The sequence below is a fragment of the Cervus elaphus genome, unplaced genomic scaffold (assembly GCF_910594005.1).
Source record: "Cervus elaphus unplaced genomic scaffold, mCerEla1.1, whole genome shotgun sequence".
Lineage (NCBI taxonomy): Eukaryota > Metazoa > Chordata > Mammalia > Artiodactyla > Cervidae > Cervus > Cervus elaphus.
Window position 1 is genome coordinate 452,005 of NW_025316684.1, and position 21,766 is coordinate 473,770.

The following is a 21,766-nucleotide window of genomic DNA, read 5'->3' on the forward strand; positions in this document are numbered from 1 at the left end:
GAAAAATGCAAGGAGCATGAAAAGTTGTGAAAAATGAGAGGAGCAAAAAAAAACAAAAGACGAGGACCACGAAAAGGTGTGAAAAATGTGAGGAGCATGAAAAGGTGTGAAAAATGCGAGGAGCATGAAAAGGTGTGAAAAATGCGAGGAGCATGAAAAGTTGTGAAAATGCAAGGAGCATGAAAAGTTGTGAAAAATGAGAGGAGCAAAAAAAAAAAAAAGACGAGGACCACGAAAAGGTGTGAAAAATGCGAGGAGCATGAAAAGGTGTGAAAAATGCCAGGAGCATGAAAAGGTGTGATAAATGCGAGGAGCATGAAAAAGTGTGAAAAATGCGAGGATCATGAAAAGGTGTGAAAAATGCGAGGAGCATGAAAAGGTGTGAAGAATGCTAGGACAAAAAAAAAAGATGAGGAGCATGAAAAGGTGTGAAAAATGCGAGGAGCATGAAAAGGTGTGAAAAATGCGAGGAGCATGAAAAGGTGTGAAAAATGCGAGGAGCATGAAAATGTGTGAAAAATACGAGGAACAGGAAAAGGTGTGAACAATATGAGGAGCATGAAAAGGTGTGAAAAATGTGAGGAGCAAAAAAAAAAAAAAGTAAAAGACGAGGAGCATGAAAAGGTGTGAAAAATGCGACGAGCATGAAAAGTTGTGAAAAATGCGAGGAGCATGAAGAGGTGTGAAAAATGCGAGGAGCATGAAAATGTGTGAAAAATGCGAGGAGCATGAAGAGGTGTGAAAAATGCGAGGAGCATGAAAAGGTGTGAAATATTTGAGGAGCAAAAAAAAAAAAAAAGGCCAGGAGCATGAAAGGTGTGAAAAATGCGAGGAGAAAAAAAAAAAAAAAAGACCAGGAACATGAAAAGGTGTGAAAAATGCGAGGAGCAAAAAAAAAAAAAAAAGAAAGAAAGACCAGGAGCATGAAAATGTGTGAAAAATGTGAGGAGAAAAAAAAAAAAAAAAAGAAAGACCAGGAGCATGAAAAGGTGTGAAAAATGCGAGGAGCAAAAAAAAAAAAAGAAAGACCATTAGCATGAAAAGGTGTGAAAAATGCGAGGAGCAAAAAAAAAAAAAAAAAAAAAAAGACCAGGAACATGAAAAGGTGTGAAAAATGCGAGGAGCAAAAAAAAAAAAAGAAAGACCAGGAGCATGAAAAGGTGTGAAAAATGCGACGAGCATGAAAAGTTGTGAAAAATGCGAGGAGCATGAAGAGGTGTGAAAAATGCGAGGAGCATGAAAAGGTGTGAAAAATTCGAGGAGCAAAAAAAAAAAAAAGACCAGGAGCATGAAAAGGTGTGAAAAATGCGAGGAAAAAAAAAAAAAAAAGAAAGACCAGGAGCATGAAAAGGTGTGAAAAATGCGAGGAGAAAAAAAAAAAAAAAGACCAGGAGCATGAAAAGGTGTGAAAAATGCGAGGAGCAAAAAAAAAAAAAAAAAGAAAGAAAGAAAGACCAGGAGCATGAAAAGGTGTGAAAAATGCGAGGAGAAAAATAAAAAAAAAGAAAGAAAGACGAGGAGTTGAAAAGGTGTGAAAAATGCGAGGAGCAAAAAAAAAAAAAGAAAGACCATTAGCATGAAAAGGTGTGAAAAATGCGAGGAGCAAAAAAAAAAAAAAAAAAAAGACCAGGAACATGAAAAGGTGTGAAAAATGCGAGGAGCAAAAAAAAAAAAAGAAACACCAGGAGCATGAAAAGGTGTGAAAAATGCGACGAGCATGAAAAGTTGTGAAAAATGCGAGGAGCATGAAACGGTGTGAAAAATGCGAGGAGCAAAAAAAAAAAAAAAGAAAGACCAAGAGCATGAAAAGGTGTGATAAATGCGAGGAGCAAAAAAAAAAAAAAAAAAAAGAAAGACCAGGAGCATGAAAAGGTGTGAAAAATGCGAGGAGCATGAAGAGGTGTGAAAAATGCGAGGAGCAAAAAAAAAAAAAAAAGAGACCAGGAGCATGAAAAGGTGTGAAAATTGCGAGGAGCAAAAAAAAAAAAAAGACCAGGAGCATGAAAAGGTGTGAAAAATGCGAGGAGCAAAAAAAAAAAAAAAAGACCAGGAGCATGAAAAGGTGTGAAAAATGCGAGGAGCAAAAAAAAAAAAAAAATCAGGAGCATGAAAAGGAGTGAAAAATGCGAGGAGCATGAAAAGGTTTGAAAAATGCAAGGAGCATGAAAATGTGTGAAAAATGCGAGGAGCAAAAAAAAAAAATACAAGGAGCATGAAAAGGTGTAAAAATGCGTGGTGCATGAAAAGGTCTGAAAAATGCGAGGAGCATGAAAAGGTGTGAAAAATGCGAGGTGCATGAAAAGGTGTGAAAAATGCGAGGAGCATGAAAAGGTGTGAAAAATGCGAGGTGCATGAAAAGGTGTGAAAAATACGAGGAGCATGAAAAAGTTTGAAAAGTGCGAGGAGCATGAAAAGGTGTGAAAAATGCAAGGAGTATGAAAAGGTGTGAAAAATGCGAGGTGCATGAAAAGGTGTGAAAAATGCGAGGAGCAAAAAAAAAAAGTCGAGGAGCATGAAAAGGTGTGTAAAATGCAAGGAGCATGAAAATGTGTGAAAAATGCGAGGAGAAAAAAAAAGAAAGAAAAAGACGAGGAGCATGAAAAGGTGTGAAAAATGCGAGGAGCATGAAAAGGTGTGAAAAATGCGAGGAGCATGAAAAGGTGTGAAAAATGCGAGGTGCATGAAAAGGTGTGAAAAATACGAAGAGCATGAAAAGGTGTGAAAATTGCGAGGAGCATGAAAACGTGTGAAAAATGCAAGGATCAGGAAAAGGTGTGAAAAATATGAAGAGCATGAAAATGTGTGAAAATTTCGAGGAGCATGAAAAGTTGTCAAAAATACGAGGAGCATGAAAAGGTGTGAAAAATGCGAGGAGCATGAAAAGGTGTGAAAAATGCGAGGAGCATGAAAAGCTGTGAAAAATGTGAGGAGCATGAAAAGGTTTGAAAAATGCGAGGAGCATGAAAAGGTGTGTAAAATGAAAGGAGCATGAAAAGGTGTGAAAAATGCGAGAAGAAAAAAAAAAGAAAAAGACGAGGAGCATGAAAAGGTGTGAAAAATGCAAGGAGCATGAAAAGGTGTGAAAAATGCAAGGAGCAAAAAAAAAAAACAAAGACGAGGACCATGAGAAGGTGTGAAAAATGCGAGGAGGAAAAAAAAAAAATAAGACGAGGAGCCTATGAAGGTGTGAAAAATGCGAGGAGCATGAAAACGTGTGAAAAATGCGAGGAGCAAAAAAAAAGAAAAGAAAAAGATGTGGAGCATGAAAAGGTGTGAAAAATGCGAGGAGCATGAAAATGTGTGAAAAATACGAGGAACAGGAAAAGGTGTGAACAATATGAGGAGCATGAAAAGGTGTGAAAAATGTGAGGAGCAAAAAAAAAAAAAAGTAAAAGACGAGGAGCATGAAAAGGTGTGAAAAATGCGAGGAGCATGAAAAGGTGTGAAAAATGCGAGGAGAATGAAAAGGTGTGAAAAATGCAAGGAGCATGAAAAGTTGTGAAAAATGAGAGGAGCAAAAAAAAACAAAAGACGAGGACCACGAAAAGGTGTGAAAAATGTGAGGAGCATGAAAAGGTGTGAAAAATGCGAGGAGCATGAAAAGGTGTGAAAAATGCTAGGAGCAAAAAAACAAAAAGACGAGGAGCATGAAAAGGTGTGAAAAATGCGAGGAGCATGAAAAGTTGTGAAAAATGCAAGGAGCATGAAAAGTTGTGAAAAATGAGAGGAGCAAAAAAAAAAAAGACGAGGACCACGAAAAGGTGTGAAAAATGCGAGGAGCATGAAAAGGTGTGAAAAATGCGAGGAGCATGAAAAGGTGTGAAAAATGCGAGGAGCATGAAAAGGTGTGAAAAATGCGAGGAGCATGAAAAGGTGTGAAAAATGCGAGGAGCATGAAAAGCTGTGAAAAATGTGAGGAGCATGAAAAGGTTTGAAAAATGCGAGGAGCATGAAAAGGTGTGTAAAATGCAAGGAGCATGAAAAGGTGTGAAAAATGCGAGAAGAAAAAAAAAAGAAAAAGACGAGGAGCATGAAAAGTTGTGAAAAATGCGAGGAGAATGAAAAGGTGTGAAAAATGCAAGGAGCATGAAAAGTTGTGAAAAATGAGAGGAGCAAAAAAAAACAAAAGACGAGGACCACGAAAAGGTGTGAAAAATGTGAGGAGCATGAAAAGGTGTGAAAAATGCGAGGAGCATGAAAAGGTGTGAAAAATGCGAGGAGCATGAAAAGTTGTGAAAATGCAAGGAGCATGAAAAGTTGTGAAAAATGAGAGGAGCAAAAAAAAAAAAAAGAAGAGGACCACGAAAAGGTGTGAAAAATGCGAGGAGCATGAAAAGGTGTGAAAAATGCCAGGAGCATGAAAAGGTGTGATAAATGCGAGGAGCATGAAAAAGTGTGAAAAATGCGAGGATCATGAAAAGGTGTGAAAAATGCGAGGAGCATGAAAAGGTGTGAAGAATGCTAGGACAAAAAAAAAAGATGAGGAGCATGAAAAGGTGTGAAAAATGCGAGGAGCATGAAAAGGTGTGAAAAATGCGAGGAGCATGAAAAGGTGTGAAAAATGCGAGGAGCATGAAAAGGTGTGAAAAATGTGAGGATCAAAAAAAAAAAGACGAGGAGCATGAAAAGGTGTGAATAATTCAAGGAGAAAAAAAGACGAGGAGCATGAAAAGGTGTGTAAAATGCAAGGAGCATGAAAAGGTGTGAAAAAAGAGAGGAGAAAAAAAAAAGACGACGAGCATGAAAAGGTGTGAAACAATGCGAGGAGCATGAAAAGGTGTGAAGAATGCTAGGAGCAAAAAAAAAAAAAATGAGGAGCATGAAAAGGTGTGAAAAATGCGAGGAGCATGAAAAGTTGTGAAAAATGCGAGGAGCATGAAAAGGTGTGAAAAATGCGAGGAGCATGAAAAGGTGTGAAAAATGTGAGGATCAAAAAAAAAAGACGAGGAGCATGAAAAGGTGTGAATAATGCAAGGAGAAAAAAAGACGAGGAGCATGAAAAGGTGTGTAAAATGCAAGGAGCATGAAAAGGTGTGAAAAAAGAGAGGAGAAAAAAAAAAGACGACGAGCATGAAAAGGTGTGAAACAATGCGAGGAGCATGAAAAGGTGTGAAGAATGCTAGGAGCAAAAAAAAAAAAATGAGGAGCATGAAAAGATGTGAAAAAGGCGAGGAGCATGAAAAGGTGTGAAAAATGCGAGGAGCATGAAAAGTTGTGAAAAATGCGAGGAGCATGAAAAGGTGTGAAAAATGCAAGGAGCATGAAAAGTTGTGAAAAATGCGAGGAGCAAAAAAAAAAAAGTAAAAGACGAGGAGCATGAAAATGTCTGAAAAATGCGAGGAGCATGAAAAGGTGTGAAAAATGCGAGGAGCATGAAAAGGTGTGAAAAATGCGAGCAGCATGAAAAGGTTTGAAAAATGCAAGGAGCATGAAAAGGTTTGAAAAGTGCAAGCAGCAAAAAAAAAATACAAGGAGCATGAAAAGTTGTGAAAAATGCGAGGATCATGAAAAGGTGTGAAAAATGCGAGGAGCATGAAGAGGTGTGAAAAATGCGAGGAGCAAAAAAAAAAAAAAAAAAAAAGACCAGGAGCATGAAAAGGTGTGAAAAATGCGAGGAGCAAAAAAAAAAAAAAAGACCAGGAGCATGAAAAGGTGTGAAAAATGCGAGGAGCAAAAAAAAAAAAAGAAAGACCAGGAGCATGAAAAGGTGGGAAAAATGCGACGAGCATGAAAAGTTGTGAAAAATGCGAGGAGCATGAAGAGTTATGAAAAATGCGAGGAGGATGAAAAGGTGTGAAAAATTTGAGGAGCAAAAAAAAAAAAAACCAGGAGCATGAAAAGGTGTGAAAAATGCGAGGAGCAAAAAAAAAAAAAAGACCAGGAGCATGAAAAGGTGTGAAAAATGCGAGGAGCAAAAAAAAAAAAAAGACCAGGAGCATGAAAAGGTGTGATAAATGCGAGGAGCAAAAAAAAAAAAAAAAGACCAGGAGCATGAAAAGGTGTGAAAAATGCGACGAGCATGAAAAGTTGTGAAAAATGCGAGGAGCATGAAGAGGTGTGAAAAATGCGAGGAGCATGAAAAGGTGAGAAAAATTCGAGAAGCAAAAAAAAAAAAAAAAAAAGACCAGGAGCATGAAAAGGTGTGAAAAATGCGAGGAGCAAAAAAAAAAAAAAGAAAGACCAGGAGCATGAAAAGGTGTGAAAAATGCGACGAGCATGAAAAGTTGTGAAAAATGCGAGGAGCATGAAGAGGTGTGAAAAATGCGAGGAGGATGAAAAGGTGTGAAAAATTTGAGGAGCAAAAAAAAAAAAACCAGGAGCATGAAAAGGTGTGAGAAATGCGAGGAGCAAAAAAAAAAAAAAAAAAAAAAGACCAGGAGCATGAAAGGGGGGAAAAATGCGAGGAGCAAAAAAACCAAAAAAAAAAGATCAGGAGCATGAAAAGGTGTGAAAAATGCGAGGAGAAAAAAAAAAAAAAAGACCAGGAGCATGAAAAGGTGTGAAAAATGCGAGGAGCAAAAAAAAAAAAAAAAGAAAGAAAGAAAGACCAGGAGTATGAAAAGGTGTGAAAAATACGAGGAGCAAAAAAAAAAAAAAAGAAAGAAAGACCAGGAGCATGAAAAGGTGTGAAAAATGCGAGGAGCAAAAAAAAAAAAAAAAAAAGAAAGACCAGGAGCATGAAAAGGTGTGAAAAATGCGAGGAGCAAAAAAAAAAAAAGAAAGACCAGGAGCATGACAAGGTGTGAAAAATGCGAGGAAAAAAAAAAAAAAAAAAAAAGACCAGGAACATGAAAAGGTGTGAAAAATGCGAGGAGCAAAAAAAAAAAAGAAAGACCAGGAGCATGAAAAGGTGTGAAAAATGCGAGGAGCATGAAAAGTTGTGAAAAATGCAAGGAGCATGAAAAGGTGTGAAAAATGCGAGGAGCAAAAAAAAAAAAAAAGAAAGAAAGAAAGACCAGGAGCATGAAAAGGTGTGAAAAATGCGAGGAGAAAAAAAAAAAAAAAGACCAGGAGCATGAAAAGGTGTGAAAAATGCGAGGAGCAAAAAAAAAAAAAAAAAAACAAAGAAAGACAGGAGCATGAAAAGGTGTGAAAAATTTGAGGAGCAAAAAAAAAAAAAAAAAGAAAGAAAGAAAGACCAGGAGCATGAAAAGGTGTGAAAAATGCGAGGAGCAAAAAAAAAAAAAAAAGAAAGACCAGGAGCATGAAAAGGTGTGAAAAATGCGAGGAGCAAAAGAAAAAAAAAAGACCAGGAGCATGAAAAGGTGTGAAAAACGCGAGGAGCAAAAAAAAAAAAAAGAAAGACCAGGAGCATGAAAAGGTGTGAAAAATGCGACGAGCATGAAAAGTTGTGAAAAATGCGAGGAGCATGAAGAGGTGTGAAAAATGCGAGGAGCATGAAAAGATGTGAAAAATTCGAGGAGCAAAAAAAAAAAAAAAAAAAGAAAGACCAGGAGCATGAAAAGGTGTGAAAAATGCGGGGAGCAAAAAAAAAAAAAAGAAAGACCAGGAGCATGAAAAGGTGTGAAAAATGCGACGAGCATGAAAAGTTGTGAAAAATGCGAGGAGCATGAAGAGGTGTGAAAAGTGCGAGGAGCATGAAAAGGTGTGAAAAATTCGAGGAGCAAAAAAAAAAAAAAAAAGACCAGGAGCATGAAAAGGTGTGAAAAATGCGAGGAGCAAAAAAAAAAAAAAAAAAAACACCAGGAGCATGAAAAGGTGTGAAAAATGCGAGGAGCAAAAAAAAAAAAAGAAAGACCAGGAGCATGAAAAGGTGTGAAAAATGCAAGGAGCATGAAAAGGTGTGAAAAATGCGAGGAGAATGAAAAGCTGTGAAAAATGTGAGGAGCATGAAAAGGTTTGAAAAATGCGAGGAGCATGAAAAGGTGTGTAAATTGCAAGGAGCATGAAAAGGTGCGAAAAATGCGAGAAGAAAAAAAAAAAGAAAAAGACGAGGAGCATGAAAAGGTGTGAAAAATGCAAGGAGCCTGAAAAGGTGTGAAAAATGCGAGGAGCAAAAAAACAAGAAAGACGAGGAGCATGAAAAGGTGTGAAAAATGCGAGGAGAAAAAAAAAAAGAAAAAGACGAGGAGCATGAAAAGGTGTGAAAAATGCAAGGAGCATGAAAAGGTGTGAAAAATGCGAGGAGCAAAAAAAAAAAAAAAAGAAAAATACGAGGAGCATGAAAAGTTGTGAAAAATGCGAGGAGCATGAAAAGGTGTAAAAAATGCGAGGAGCATGAAAAGGTGTAAAAAATGCGAGGAGCAAAAAAAAAAAAAAGAAAAATGCGAGGAGCATGAAAAGGTGTGAAAAATTCGAGGAACATGAAACGGTGTGAAAAATACGAGGAGCATGAAAACGTGTGAAAATTTCGAGGAGCATGAAAAGGTGTGAAAAATGCGAGGAGCATGAAAAGGTGTGAAAAATGTGAAGGCTCTTGGTCTCGGGTGGTGATTGCATTACTATCCTTTCAGGCAATCCCCAGGTCCGAGCCTCCCTCCCTGGGGTCCACTGTGAGCAGACACCATGACCATCTTCTTGGGGGTGGCGGTGGGGGATTCAAGGCCCAGAGAGGCCACCCCAGCTCCACCTCCACTGCACTCTGTCATGTAAACATGGATGGGCTCCTGCAGGAAAAATCAGATGTGACCATGGAATTCTTTGAGTCTAGAGAGTGCTGTGGGCTGTGGAGATCATGGCAGCATGCTGGGCCCCTGGAACTTATTTCTGATTTTGCCAAGTGCTGGTGAGAAATGAAGAGACCAGCTCCTGCCCACTACTGCCGGTGGGCAAGTATATGTGGGGGACATACCCCAGCCTCTGCCCCTGAAACCTGAGTAGGCCAGATGGGTGCAAGGGTCCAGTGAAGCCGGACATTAACATGAATCAGCCATGGATTTACATGTATTCCGCATCCCGATCCCCCCTCCCACCTCCCTCTCTACCTGTCCCACTCCTTGTGTTCCCATGGACTGAAGCTCACCAAGCTCCTCTGCCCGTGGGATTCTCCAGGCAAGAATATTGGAGTGGGTTGAGATTGTTTTTATTTTTTCTTACTGATTTTTTAAGTTGCTAGTTCTCAGTTTGCTGTATGTTGGTTGCTTCTTATTGAAGCAACATCTTTTCTCTGTTGGTTACTTTTCTTATTGAATTGTTTTTGAAGCATAACACCACATAGTGACAGCATAGCTCAAATGTGTAGCTCCATGAATTCTCCAGAGTGCCTACGTCGGTGTCACCCACCCAGGTCAGAGCACTGCTGGGTCCTAAAGTCCCTTTGCACCCCTCCAAACACTGTCCACCATCTGACCAATTAAAGAGTGGACTCTGTTAATACCCTTTCTACCAGTGTATTGCCTTGCTTACCAGAGGGATGGGCCTCCTGGTTGTGGCATATTATTTTATTTGCTAATAATTTAAGGTTTTTTGCATCTGTCTTCATAGAGGAGAGTGGTCTATGGTCTGGTGATCTCCATTGTTTTTTTTGCTGTTTATTGAGTTATGGTATTCATGTTGGGCTGGCTCTGTAACTACCTTTCAAATATGACTTTGTATTGATAATTAATCCCAGAAGCTGTGTTAGGGATAAGAAAAAGCAGCAAAGAAATGCCCGTTTAACTCTGGGCATCGAGTGAAGGATCCATCCCATAAGCAGAAGCCTGCAGCCTAGGGCAGGTCAGGCTAGGAGCTCAGGGACTAGGGATGTCCGAGAACAGAGTGACAGATGCATCCTGCCCATTGGCTCATGCACTGACTCGTCCCCAGGCAGAGGCCCAGAGCTTGGCCCATGGGATGGAGCCTGTGATTCTGACTTCATCACTACGTCTGTGGTCCACTGGTCCAGCTGGGTAGGGCTCTGGAGGGATGGTGACCTGGTTACTGGACCCTTTTTCATCCCACCTCCCAGCAGGGCCTAGGGGAGGGGCAGGTAATGCATAGCCCCTCCCTGGAGCAGAATAGCCTAGAGACTCAGAGAGGCAGGGGACTGGCCCTGTCCCCAGCCCTGCCATCACAGGAGGTGTCACAGAGGAGGCTCACCTGGGGACATAGAAGGGACAGTGCTGATGGTGCCTAGGGCCTGAGTACATGTGAGGCTCAGAGAATGGGGTGCCCCGGAATTGCAATGGGAGGGGCCAGGGTCATGGGTTGGCCAGTGGGTAGGGACTTTGTGTGGCATGATGGGGTGGCCTCCCCAGGGTCTTCATCCTGCCTGTGTGATGACAGTCCTTCTGTGCAGGAGCACTGGGCCTCAGAGGTGGTGGGAAGCACAAGGCCTCTGTCCAATGCTCTGTGGTGCAAGAGGAGGAGGATTCAGAGGCTGGTGCTAGTCTATGGCCCAGGCTTTCCCTCAAGGAGTCCCACCAAGCAGAAGGCATGGCCAGGCAGCCTCAGTTTGGCAGCTGGGTTGTCTCATGCTCTGAGGGGATATGCCCAGGTCATGGGAAACATGGGGTACTAGGTGCAGTGTTCTCCAGCTTCCATCCCCTTAGATGGCATATGCACGTGAAGAGCTAGAACAATCCATGACACAGGAAAAACCCAGCCCAACTCCGGAGGAGGAGAGCACAGAGGTAACCCCGTGCTGGCACCGCGAATCAGAGGGGAAACTGAGTTAGAGGGCAAGGCTCCGGGGCTGCCCACTGGGCACAGATTGCAGTGCTGCAGGCTGAATTTCTGGTTGGCTACACACAAAGGAATAAACTGTTCATCATCTCATTACAGGGAGGCATTCAGCTCAGCCCAGAGCCAGGGGAGTTAGCAGAACTAAGACATGGAGGGTAAAATAACAACCTGTGCTGGCTTGTGTTCATTATTTTTATTACTTCCATCCTTTCACACAGCACTGTCACTTGGACTTCAGGTGGCCCTGGAGCAGGCAGGGCAGACCAGCTCCCATGACATGGCTGAGGCCTGGGAGGTACAGGGGGCTTCCCCCACCCAAAGGTCCCCACCCTGGGTGGCTGGAGAGCGTTTTCTGACACTGCTCTTGTTTTTTGTTTGTTTAATAGAGTGTAATTGATTTACAATGTTTTGTTAGTTTTGGGTATACAGCAAAGTTATATAAACAATCAGTTATATGTATCTTTGTTTTAGACTTTTTTTCCCACGTAGATCATTACAGAGTGTTGAGTGGACTTCCCTGTGTTATATAGGAGTTCCTTATTAGTTATCTATGTTATATATAGTTGATTGGGATTGGTCTTCCCTGGTGGCTCAGATGGTAAAGAAACCGCTTACAATGCAGGAGACCTGGATTCGATCCCTGGGTTGGGAAGGTCCCCTGAAGGAGGGAATGGCAACCCACTCCAATATTCTTGGAGAATTCTATGGACAGAGGAGCCTGGCAAGCTATAGTCCGTGGGGCAGCAAAGAATTGGACATGACTGAATGATTAACACAAAGATGCAGATTGGGATTAACTGCTCTTGTTTTTAATCCTCTCCACATCCCAAATCTGGCTGCTGAAGGAGAGCACCTTGGAGAGCAACATGGACCCTGAACCTCCAGAGGACTTGCCCTGGAGGCCTGAGACAAGAGGTGACAGGAGGTGAATCCTACGAGAAGGAGGGTGTGTGGCCTCAGCTACCCCATCTCTGCCCCAACAGCCCCAGAAAACCCACAAACCTGGCTGGAGGAGTGGGTGCACCCTCCCTGTGTGGTAGAGCACAGGTGCTGAAGCTTCTTGCCCCTTGCCAGCTTCCACGGAACCCCTGGGAATCCCCAAGGGCTGGCACTCTTCATCTTCCCAGGCTGGAAGATCTTAGGAGGCTCCAGAGGAAAAAGCAGAGTCCCCAAATAGGCCCACACCCAGCAGTGGAGGCCTGAACAGAGCTCAGATTTCAGTCATGAGCGTGACGGTCTCTCTAGCTCCTGTCACCCGGGCCGGCTTTCTTGGGCCTATATCCTCTCATGGACCTTCCCAGCTACCTCCTGAGTAGTCAGGAACAAGGTCGCCTTTGAGGTTCCCGGCTTCCCCAAGGTCCTGCCACTAAGTGTGCTGGACCCCAAGGTCTCCCTCCCGCCCCACCCCAGTCCTCTCCATGACACTTCCCAGCACCTACTCGGGGTGGGACGGGCCTTCAGCACTTGTCCTGCATTTTCATCCTCATGGTGAGTCTGAGGGTGAGGTAGAACTGTTGCCCTGTTTTATAGATAAGTATACTGAGACCCTTGAGAGGTTGAAAGGGGTGGAGCATCAGGAAGTGTGGCCTCTGAGATTCCAAAGCCTTTAGACATCCCATGACACTATCTCTTTAAAAAGCAGACCCAACTGTGCTACCTCTCCACCCCAGACCTCTCAGTCCCCGAGGAGCGACTCTACACACTCACATACACATGCATACATGCATGCACACACACACACACACACACACACACACACATACACACAGGCGCACGTGCCCACACACACGTACCTGCAGGGAAGCCCACCTTCTGCCCACCTGCAGCCGACCACTCCCCAGGCTCTGGGGAGCTAATTACGTCACAGGGAATTGCAGTGTGAGTCTCACATCACCAGGGGTGTCCCCAGTGCAGGGTCTGAGACAGAACACATGTGGCAGAGCTGCAGGCCAGGCCCAGCTGCAGCAGATGTCCGCTGCAGCTGGAGGGCCACCAGGCGTTGGGCCATGTGTGGCTGGTCAGGGTCAGGGCCTCGCCTGAGGGTCAGCACAGGCCTTCCAGCCAGTGCTGGCCCAGCTGCCGCTCTGCTCACTGGGGAGCGCCCCTCCAGGGCACGGGGTATGGGAGGCAGTGTTTCCTCGTCTGTACAGAGGGAAGAAGATCAGCACCATGACCCAGTGAACGGAGCCCATGCAGGTCAGGGCATCACACCGTGTACCCGGCTTGGAGGCAGAAGGAGTACTGCCCTCAGTAAGCTGACAGCCTGCGGGGCAGAGGGGGGCACTCTTGTGCCTGAAGCAGCAACCATTCAGAGCATGGGCCAGAGAGGTGAGTCCCCTACTTCTGTTAGCAGAGAGAAGGCCAACAGGTCAATAAGGAACATGCTTGCCAACTCTGACCAGCAGGTCCGTGAAGGGGGCAGATGGGCCAAGGGGACAGGGTTTGCTGGGAGGTGATTCACGCAGGATGGCTGGGAGTGCTCAGGAAGGACCTCTCCTGAGAAACGACAGTTGAGCTTGAGAGAGACAAAAAGCCAGACAGGTGAGGAGACAGGGAGCCCAACAGAAATATAAATGCAGGGACCTGAGGCTGGAAGGATGGATAGGTGGCAGCGTGGTCCCAGGGAAGTAAGTGGCTGAAGAAGGAGAGGAGTCAAGAGGCCATGAAGGGCCCTGAGGGCCATCAGAAAGGATGTGGAATTTATTCTGCTGGCAACAGGAAGCTGCTGGGAGGTTTGCATGAAGGAGTTTCAGGGTCTGACTGTCATTTGGAAAGCTCACTCTGGCTAATGCTTGTGTGAAGGAGGGTGTTGGGGGACCCGAGGGGAGCAGGGAGGCCAGTGAGAGGCGTCTGCTCTGGTCTAGGACCCAGATGCTGCTGCTATCCCCTCCCCCCTTTCCCCTGCCCTCTTCCCTCTGTGTCCCCTCCCTTTCCCTTTCTTCCCCCTCCCAACCCACCCCTCCCCGCAACTCACCACCCCCTGTGAGGAGGCCCAGGCCTGACCCCTCAGATAGGCTCTCAGCATCCGGGACTCTGCTCACCCCTATATGCTGACAAGACTAATACTTGACCCACAGGGGCTTCCTGGCAGGTGGGATCATCCACACCTCCAGTAAGTAGAATCTGGGCTCCCCCACCCCCACTCCCACCTGCTCAGCCCCACCCACTGGGCCACTCTAGGCCTGGCGGCTCAGTCTCCTCTCAGGAGGAAGGCAGTTGTACTCTCCTAATCCACAGATGTGCAGCCCTTTCATGATGAATTAGGCCAAGGATCCCTAATTGTCGGTAGTTGATTTTGGTTAAAATGGAAACACCTCCTGTGGTTTGCAGGCGGGAGCTGAAGTGGAGGTTGTGGGGTTGTTTGCATAGACATGGAAGGTTGATGCTTGAAATGGGTCCATGGGCGTGATAGCAATTTATAACTATGAGCTGGGCTGAGGGTGATTTAATTAAGGCCAAACCAGCCCCGTGTCACTGGAAGACAGTGCCGAGCCTGTCCTTCTTCTCTTTTCTCCAGGACAGGTAAGAACACAGTGTTGGAGTGCACCAGTGTTCCATCTGCTTGCAAAGCCAGGTTCCAGGACCTCATACCTAGACTGCATTCCAGCCATGGTGAGGGAGACGGGGACCCCCAGGGTGCTGCCCTGGGGAAGGTCCAGCATGCACAGCAAGCACCCAAGGGCCCCCCACGGGGCTGCTCAGCAGGCCCTCATTGGCAGCTGTGCAGGGCTGGGACTCACACCCCAGTCAGTGTGACTGTGACACCTTTGTCTGGTGCTGGGGGAGAGGCAACACCCTAGTGCGGCCACCTCAGAAGTGCTTGGGTGATGGCTGATGGGGAAGGAGATTCCTCTGGCCACAGGTGCCCCTGGCACCTTGAGACAGATCCCACAGAATAACTAGGATTGTTAGCTCAGAATGAAGGCTGCCAGCAGTTAACTCAGCCCTTTGACTGCGGGGGAACCCCTAGCAGATGCTGATAACAAAGACACAAAGGAGAGCAAAGGGCACAGTACACAAGATCCAGAAACAGACTAATACAGGGCACAACTGATGGAGCTGGCCGGGAGTCCCCAGTGGGGTCATTGACCACAGTCCCACCGAGAAGGAAGCCATGGTCTTGCCTGGTCTCTTTCTGTCCTGCCCCTCAGAGCATGGGGCCAAGCAGAGATTGGAAGGATCCCTGCACCTGTGTGTGGCTGCCTACCACCCCTCCTTTCTCAGGGAAGAAGGGTGGGGGAGAGGCTGGCCGCCTTACCCGCTCCTGGGCGCTGGGGACCAGAGGCGGAGGGTATAAGCTGTGTGCAAACATCCCGCCTTCTCCCCAGGATATTTTCTTTAATAAAATACCATGGAAATGTCAGCTAGTCTAAACAAATAGCCAGGCTTTACAGAGGACGAACAGCCTGCATAAAGCACCCCCAGGGCCCGCTTTCCGGGGTGGCTTTGCAAAACTGTGTGCCAGGAAGGAAGCTCAGAAGCCTTCGTGGTGGGGCAAGCCTTTAGGGCCCAGACAGGTGAGGTTTACAGGGTTCCCGGGGAGGAAGGGGCAGCCGGACTGGGGCCTGGTGTGGGGGTGACTGTCCCAGGTGGTCCTGAGGACCTGGGCTCCCATCAGACCAGGGATCCCTCCTGAGGACCCTCAGGCAAGGCTGCACCCTGTGGGCAAGGAGGTGGAGGAAGGGACTGACGGCAGAAGACCCTCAGGTTCAGTTCCTCCTCTCCCCCTACAGGAAGCCCCATCTTCCTGGCCCATTACACAGATCTCTTAGATGTTAGGGGAGGCACCCATGGAGTCTGATCCTGAGGGGCCTCCCAGGATGAGGTGAGCCTCCCTGCATCCACTGGACTAGGGGACCAGGAGGCCCAGAATGGAGGAGAGAACTTACAACAGAGCAGTTAAGTGATGGAGCCACCAGATCCCCACTCCTCATCTGTGGAGCAGGGCAGTGATTTCCACTGCATGTGCCATGAAGAGGAGGCAGACACAGGGCAGGGCACTCAGTCAGTGGAGGTTTGTTCCCCCCTCATGATCCCTCCACAGTGGGCACCAAGATGGGTGCTTCTCAAGGCCGAGGACACCATCCTCAGGCCTCCAGGAAGGGATCCAATGTAGCAGGTGATATTTTCCAAAACTGGCCACAAAAGTGCTCTTGTTCCACATGCTCTCTCAGAAATCTGCCACTCCCCTGCCAACAGGGAGTCCATTTCCTCTCCCTTTGAACTTGAGTTGGGTGCTGAGCATAGGAGGCTGGGCACCCACATTACCTGATCCACCTCTGGTCAGACAAAACCCGGCAGAGCCCTTGCCTGTTGGCGAGGCCTGACTCAGAAGACCAGGCCCCCTGACCGTTCTGTCCCTCCTACCCTTGGCCCCAGGACAAGACTGAACTTGAATTCCTTGGCCTAGAATTCCTTGACAGTCAGGAATACAGCCCCACCTGTCATGAACCCTTAGAGCCATGCCACTCACCATCCAAGTTCTGCTTCATTTAGTCCACGAAAGAATACCATGTTATCAGCCCTGTTGTTTTTCACATGAGAAAATGGAGGCTCCAAGATCGACTGACTCCCTTGTCTAATATGTCCCAGTTTGACCTTGGGAGAGGCACACTGGGGAGTGATTCAAAAGTCCCCACTTAGGATCACTTCCCGGTGCCCCCATGCCAGCCACCGCCCCACACTGCTGGGGAGAAGCAGCCACTTTCGGCCCCTGGTGCCCCCATCAATCAATATTTTTAATTACTTACATGATTGACTAATAAAATTCTCCACCAACTAATTGATTTTGTGGTCAAGCAAGAGCCTCTGTTTTTATTAAAAAGCTACTTAGATGAATTTTTTCCCCCACTGAAATGGGAGGCTGTATTTCTTTTGGTCATTTTGGAAGAAGAAAAATGGGAGGGGACAGCGACAGGAGGAGACCCAGAGGCCAGGAAGACTCCAGGCCCAAACCAAGAGGCCTTGGGATCCATGAATCGGCAACTGGCTCACTTCTGTGTCCTGCCAAACACCCAGAGGCTCCGCAGTGGGTCAGGTGCTGGCCAGAAGACCCCTCAGGCGCCTACTTTACCCAACTCAACTTGGCCAGAGCCATTTCTATTGTTTTTATAAGTAAACTATAAACTTTCCTCTGAATCTTAATGGAAGCATTGGCTTTTCAGTTATAAAGGTAACTCACGCTTGGTGCACAGATCAGAAAAGACAGGCTAATCTAGCAAAACAACAAAGTGATGAGAAGGCTCTCACCCTGGAGACTCAGCTGAAAAGGAAGTTGATGGAGATGCTGTGAGAAGAACTGAAGCACTGATCCCCACATTTCCAGGGGTCCAAAGCCCCAAGGAACCATCACCATAGAAACCACCCAGAGCCCAGGGTCCAGAGAAAGCTGCTTATGGTTACTGCATTAGCAGACTTCTGGTTTTTGATTTTTTGTTTTACTGCATTGATTTTCGACTGGCTTGGAGTTGTCCTGTGATGTGTTTATAAATGACTCCAGTGTGGCCTGTCCTGTAGAGGAGCCACTGCCTGTGACCTGTCCCTGTGGTACAGGCCAAGGTCACCATTCCTGGGCAGCATGCCAGGTGGGGCCAGGGGCTCAGCATGGGCAGCTAGGGTGAGTGAGCATGGAATGTTTTGTGAAGGAGTGGCAGTGAGTGGGCTGAGGCTGGGAGAAGGGCACTCACTCACGACGCTGGGCAGCACTTTCTGCCCCAGTCCTCAGACTCCTCGCCTGGTGTGGGGCTGCTTCTGCAAAGGGCTCCCAGGCCTGGCCACTGTCAGTTCTCCACTAGGAGAGGCACTGCAGACTGGGCTGTAGCAGCAGCTCAGCTCAGGCCCTTGGGCCTGCCTCTGCTCATTGCATCCACAGTCACAGTCATCCTCCTGTTCCTGACCTTTGTTGTTTTTGTTCAGTCACTCAGTCATGTCCCACTCTTTGCAACCCCATAGACTGCAGCATGCCAGGCCTCTCTGTCCTTCACTTTCTCCTGAGTTTGCTCAGACTCATGTCCATTGAGTCAATGATGCCATACAACAAGAGGATGAGATGGTTAGATGGTCCCTGACCTTACTCTGACTGCATCTTCCCTTAACTGCTACATACCTAGCAACCAGAATGGTGGATGGCACAGAGTGGGTGCTCAGTTACCACGTAACAGGTGAATGCTGAATAAATCTATTTTAACCATGGATACTTGTGATGGCAGTCAGATGGCCCTGCTGAGCTGGCCTTGGAGCCAGGAGACAATGACCTCCATGCCTGCCCTCTGAGGAAGGTCATGGCAGACAAACAGCATGGCAGGCAGTGTTGCCCCTCTGCCCCTTGCCAACCCAGTGTGCAGAGGCCACTTTTCCGTCCTCATGGACAGAAGCAGCAGCACCACAGAGGGGACAAGAGACTCTACACAGGCTGTCTGAAATGGGAGTCTGGTTCTCTCCAGGGGAAGCTGCTCGGGATCACCTAGAAGTCCAGCCCCACTGAACCAAAACCCAGGTGAACTGTTCTCCCCTGGGTGTAAAGTCCCGAGACGCACTTGGTAGCCATGAGGTTATCACTAGCCCACCACTGTGCCTAAAGGATCTAGATTATGTCTGGAACCTAACTTACTTTTTTTTGGCTATGGACACTGAATTTGAAAAAATAAAAAGCAGTATTTGTGATACACAGTACAGCAAAGGATGCTGAAAGGAGGTATGTCTGTATTTAGGTCCTTTGCCCATTTTAAATCAAATTTCTTTCATTTTTTCTTTTTTTTTTTTTTTTGCTTTTGAGTTGTAAAAGTTTGTTGTATATTTTGGTTATTAACCCTGTAGCTGATACATAATTTACAAATATCCTAACTTACCTTTAAATTAAATAAGATACACTGGTTTTTCTTACACAAAAAAATAACATCTGCTCAAAGTAGAAAACAGATTTTTAAAAAGTCATAAAGGAGAAAAGCTCAGTTGTCCTCCTCCAGAGTGCTAATGACATATCAGAGATGCAGCAGCTCCAGAGGCAGCTGACCCCTCCTTCCTGAATCTCGGGATGTCTGAGGGATGCGCTCGCATCCAAGCTGTCATGCCCTCCACACTGCTGTCTGCCCTTGACGGGGTGAGTCACTCCCTCCTGGCAGCACTCCTCTCCCTGGCTGGGACCCGCAGAGCAGCAGCAGAATCCCGGCTCACACAGCTGGCTTGGAGTCTCACCTCACCTGCCACCCACCCTCCTTGGTTCCCTGGCTGGCCTCACCCTCTTGTCCTGATGTGTGGATTTTGGAATGTCCCAGGAGCCTCCATTCTTGGTAGCCTCCTCTCTTCCCCACTCCTTCCATGGTGAGCTCATTCAGGCAATGGCTTCATGCATCTGTGCACTGATGTCACCCACAAAGGTCACTCTGACGCTCTGGAAGGCACCTCCAGGGTAACTAGCAGCACTTGCACAGCTCTGCCTGGAACTCTCCCGCATAGCAGCAGGTGGCAACCTCGTCCTTCCAGTGCTCCATTCCAAAGCCTGGGAGCAGAGCCACCATGACTGTGCTGTTGTCCCCCATGGTCTATCAGCAAACCCGCCAGTCCCAGCCACAGTGGCCCTCAACTCAACCGTGGCAGATGCTCCTGACTGGTCTCCCCAAGCTGCATGGACACCCTGGGGCTCAGCAGCCCACCAAGCAGGTTGCCTTGGTCCCCACCAAAGCAGGGCCTGAGATAGGACTTGGGGTGGGAGTTGGTTGGGAAGGTGATGGCAGGAGGCAGGAGTAAGAGAGGAGAAAGTCCAATAGAAGGGTGGTCATCATGGGGACCGGGGGCTGCTGGGCCCCCCGAGAAGCTTTCAGAATCATCCACTAGGAGGATGTAAAGTTGGAACTCTGTCTATCCTCCCCTCCCCTGTAAGGACTACTATAACTTTATCTCCCAGACCCCCACTCTGCCTTGGGAAGGCCCCAAGTTACTACTTTTCCTTTTGTAATCAACAAGTTCATCTGCTGCTGATCCTCGTCTGTATCAGTTATCATTACAATTGTTGCCAAATGATAATTTTTCTAAGTTCTATCTATACTTCTTAGCTGACATTCTACTGTGAAGGCTAGCCTTTCCTTTTTTCTTTACTAGGCTTCTCAGGTGGCTCAGATGGTAAAGAATCTGCATGTCATTGCAGGAGATGCAGGTTCAATCTCTGGATTGGAAAGCTCCCCTGAAAAAGGAAATGGCAATCCACTTCAGTATTTTTGCCTGGAGAATCCCATGGACAGAGGAGCCTAGCAAGCTACATAGGGTTGCAAAGAGTGGAACATGACTGAGCAAGCATGCAATCTCATAGGATGCATGGAGTTTTTTAATTCTAGTGGTTATAATTCATTTTTGTAATTACTTATTTTGATGCTCAAAATATCCCAGTTGGGTCAATGGGAGCCTTCAAGTTGGCTCCTGTGTCCCTTTGACACACCCCATCATAGTTTGATTACTTTCTTACCTTCTGTCACAGCAAGCTATTCTAAGCCCATTTAAAAAATTATGTATTTATCTGGCCATGCTGGGTCTTAGTTGTGGCATATGGGATCTAGTTCCCTGATCAGGGCTCAAACCCTGGCCCCCTGCATTGAGAGCACAGAGTCTTAGCCACTGGACCACCAGGGAAGTCCATCTAAGCCCATTTTTAAGTTCCCTGCCCCAACCCTGGAATCAATCATTTCTCCAAGGAGCCTTGGTTCCTGGTTCCTTTTAGTGGGGGCTGTATTTAGAAACCAAGATCAGGGAACTGCATGTTGTGATGGGGTGTTTGCAACATTTTTAAGTATTGAAAGTATCTACGATTAGCAAGGCATGGATGAGGAGCACTCTTGTCCTCAGTCAGTGGAAGAGGGCCTGGGACAGGGGTGAGAAAGGGCACTTGGCCATGCCTGTCATACCTGTTTGATGGTGATAGGTGTGCACATGCACACAAGTGTGCCATTTATAGGAACCCCTTTAACCCAAACTAGCACACAAGTACACAAAAGCGACACATTGGAAACAATCAGTGTCCATGGACACAAAGTTAACTAAGGAAATTGTAGTACTTCCTTCCTAAAATGAACCAAATTTAAGTCCATGAATTATTTTTGGAGAAGCAGAAATTTACAAAATGCCATGTATAGTCTGATTTTTTTAAAATTTAAGATAAGAGATGTGCATCTTACAAAGGTGACTGTGTTTCTGTAGAGAAAACTAAAAGGACACACTCCAATCTCATAGGCAACATTATCCTTCTGAGTTATGGGGAAAGACCCTGGAGGTTGAAAACATAGGAGCAGAAAATCATACTTTGCATTTCACACACTTCTGAACTATGTTAAGGGTTTATAGCAGCCATGTATTTCCTTCACAATTGAAAAAAAAGCTGTAAGGACTTCCCTTCCCTGGTGGTACAGTGGATAAGGCAGGTAGATACCTGCCAATGCAGGAGTTCAATCCCTAGCCCAGGAAGATTCTGTATGCCTAGGAGCAACTAAGTCCATGCACCACAACTGTTGAACCAGTGTGCCTAGAGCCTGTGCTCAGCAACAAGAGAAGCCACCGAACTGAGAAGCCTTCACACCTCAACAAAGAGTAGCCTTGGTTTACTGAGACTAGAGAAAGCCCACACAGCAACAAAGCACATTAAAATAAGTAAATGAATAAAGAGAAAAATGCTCTAAGTGATAATAGGTGAAGAAGAGACAGCCAGCTCCCCATCCTATAAGACTCACCAGTATTACTGAATACTGCTGCTGCTGCTGCTGCTGCTGCTGCTAAGTCGCTTCAGTCATGTCCGACTCTGTGTGACCCCATAGACATCATCCCACCAGGCTTCTCTGTCCCTGGTATTCTCCAGGCAAGAACACTGGAATGGGTTGCCATTTCCTTCTCCAATGCTTGAAAGTGAAAAGTGAAAGTGAAGTCACTCAGTCCTGTCCAACTCTTAGCGACCCCATGGACTGCAGCCCACCAGGCTCCTCTGTCCATAGGATTTTCCAGGCAAGAGTACTGGACTGGGGTGCCATTGCCTTCACCATTACTGAATACTAAAGTAGCTTTAAAAATAAATGAAAAAGATGTTCATCAGAAGTGGGGTTAATCAACTTGGGAAATGGGAGAAGGAAGAGAAAAAATATTGACAGTGTTCACTCATACATGCCCT